The following is a 3,024-nucleotide window of genomic DNA, read 5'->3' as shown; positions in this document are numbered from 1 at the left end:
TTTCAGTTGATTTTTGAATAACTTTTATCATGCTTCAAATCTGAGACACAACACAGTTATGCTATTATGGATATGGCCCATGATAACATGAAGCTGACAATTATAATCTCAAATAAAATAAAAGATCCAAATCCATTATCCATAAAATAATTCAATAGAAATTGGTTCAAAGTGACTAAATCCAAATTTAAATATCAAACTCACAATCCTCAAAATTCATAAAGTCACTAACTATAAATTCTTAATCAATTTAAGAACTAAAATTTTCGCTACGAAATCTCTAAGCTCGCTAGCATGAACTTTAAACCTGGATCATCCTTTGTTCCTGGTGACCTTATCTTCGGAAGAAGAAACTTAAAAAGGAAATATAAGCTACAAGGTTCAATAAGTAAATTTTACACTATCTTAGAAGGTGAAGTATAAGTTTTGCATGAATTAATGCATCATTTAGAGAAAATAACAATTAAAGATTGAATATTTCATAGTACCATACAATAAAGCAAGTCATAAAACCCATCATATGTGCATAAATCATCAATATTTCATAATCATAGTTCCAAGTGTATAGCATAAATAAAATCATAAATTATGTGCCATTTAATCATATCATAGTTCAATTATTTCTCAGTTAAATGCTAAGATCATTATTATACCTATAATAGACTGTAATGGACAAAATGCCAGCTATTATTATCCATTGGTAGGGTCAGATGCCAACTACTATACCCGTTTACTGATTATATGCCAACTACTATTACCATTAGTAGGTTGTATGGGTGCTAGCTCAGATGTCGATCTTTCCCACTTTTAGGAGTCATATATTTTCATATGTAGCTATCATATTCTTAAATCATATTTCATTAAATTATATTTTCTTATATTATGCATAAATAAGATATTAAATGGTTTTATAGAATTCATAGTCCATAAATAATCTTTAACAGCAAGACAATTATATAATCATTCTTTTCATAACAAAAACATAAATTTCATAAATATAGAGTTTATATTTCATAAAAAGTCATTAATATTAAAAAATTTATGGAGTTCATATTTCATAACCAAGTCATTAATATTAAAATATTCATGGAATCATTATTTCACAATAAACATATGTTTCATAATATCATATGCTTGATCATTATTTTAAAAAAATGAAGAATAATTCTTTTTATGATAAAATAACTGACAATCCAAAAAAAGTAAGCAATGTCAGAACTATTTAATAGTTCAAAAATTAGCAAGGAGTGTAAGATCTACTTATCTTATCCGACTTAGACTTTCAAACCTCATTGGACAAATCTACTAATCTTATTTAAGAATCATATTAAAAATATAATTAATTTCTAATAGGTGAACTCAATAAAACTAAATAATAAGAGAAGATCGTTGGTAGGGATGGAAATCGGACGGATCGGATATAAACGGATTGGGTTAGATACAGATCGAGTCAAAAAACTCTGAATTGGATCCGATCTCTTTATTTAATAGGTCAATTTTAAAATCCGAACCTAATCTTCTTAATAAATAGGTTATCCGATTTGACTCATTTACAATGCATTAAAAAAATCAACCCGTTTGTGGCCCATTAAAAAAAATAAAAAAATAAAAACATGCTCTCACCTCTATCTTCGATCTCTACGCTCGACCGCCCCTCAGCCCTCACCCTTAGCCCTCGCTAGCATCACCACGCTCTCAACCGACCACCCCATCTGACCACCCTCAGCCCTCGCCCTTTGCCCTCGCCGTAGTCGCTCGACCATCCCTCCACTTGACCGCCTCTCAGCCCTCGTCGACGTCGCCGCGCTCCTGGCCTGACGGCCCCTCAGCCCTCGCTCATTGCCCTCACCGGCATCGCCATGCTCTCAGTCCAACCGTGCTTTCGATCCGACTGTCCCTCCACCCGACCGCCTCTCAGCCCTCGCCGACGTTGCCGCACTCCTGGTTCGATCACCCCTCAACCCTTGCTCACTGCCCTCATCGGGGTCGCCGCACCTCTCGATTCGACCACCTTTGGCTCCACCCTAAAAGGCTTGACAATGCCACCTCTTCACCAATCGGCTCCTTTGTCTCCTTTGCCTTCGATAAGCCTTTGTGGTCATGGCCTCAGCATCGTCTTCAAAACGGTAGTGGTGTGAAGAAGGAAAGGGAGGGCGTAGGGGAAGAGGAAAAAAAACCTAGCGGGAGGGATCTAGGGCTCGATCGCTCGAGTGTTTAATGGAAAGTGAAAATCGTGAAATGCAAGGGATAGTGTGGCGTGTTATCGACCATGGGATTTGATGCGGTACCGGACGAATTTGAAAAAGAGAAAAACATGCCTGCGCATCATAGACCCACTAGCCTGTTACCCAATGCCCATTTCATGACCAATCCAAAATTTATACGGGTTAAGCAGGTTAGACACAAAATTTGAATCTGACCCAAATAATAAACAGATTAAATAGGTCGATCTGTTTTGTGATCCAAGCTTGTTTTGTCCAAATTTAAACCTATTTATGGTGGGTCGAACACGGGTCAAGTTGGCAGGGTCGGATCATATTTTGCCACCCTTAATCGTTGGCCACATGATTAGTTCACAAAACCATGTGCACTAGAGCAATTTAGGGCTCCTTTCTCGAGGTCTGCTTGGATCTTTAGAACAAGAAGATGGGACTTGATACTAGGATGTGTAGGTCTTCTTAGATAGAGAAAGGAGAGAGTCTTCATCTCTCTTAGAAGAGGAAACCAAGATCAGGATTGTCGAGAATCATGCCAGAGGGCCTGGCTGGTGACTGTAGCAATGGATAGCCAATGGCGATGACTGGCTTGCAGGAAAACATAGAAAAGGGCTTGGAAAATAGGGGATTCAACCCTTTTCTTGGTTCTTTTCAATTGTTAGCCATTCACCAGGGGCCATGGCTCCCAGAAAGCATGGTAGGGAGGCCAACCAACATTCGGCATCAATAGGCAATGCGTTGGTAGCTGGAAAAAGGGGAAAAAAAGGCTCAAAAATAAGGGAAGTGGAACTTGATCAATTTCAACGGA

The 3,024-nt window shown here is 38.0% G+C and overlaps 1 pseudogene; it reads left to right on the top strand.

The window, feature by feature from the left end:
- The first annotated feature begins 2,790 nt into the window (after positions 1 to 2,790).
- LOC140858754 (CBL-interacting protein kinase 8-like) overlaps positions 2,791 to 3,024 on the top strand; it is a 54,146-nt pseudogene continuing 53,912 nt past the window's right edge.

Source organism: Elaeis guineensis, chromosome 6 (assembly GCF_000442705.2).
Source record: "Elaeis guineensis isolate ETL-2024a chromosome 6, EG11, whole genome shotgun sequence".
NCBI classification, from domain to species: Eukaryota; Viridiplantae; Streptophyta; class Magnoliopsida; order Arecales; family Arecaceae; genus Elaeis; species Elaeis guineensis.
Note: the sequence above shows the minus strand (reverse complement) of the source record. Positions and strands in the feature narration are given on the sequence as shown.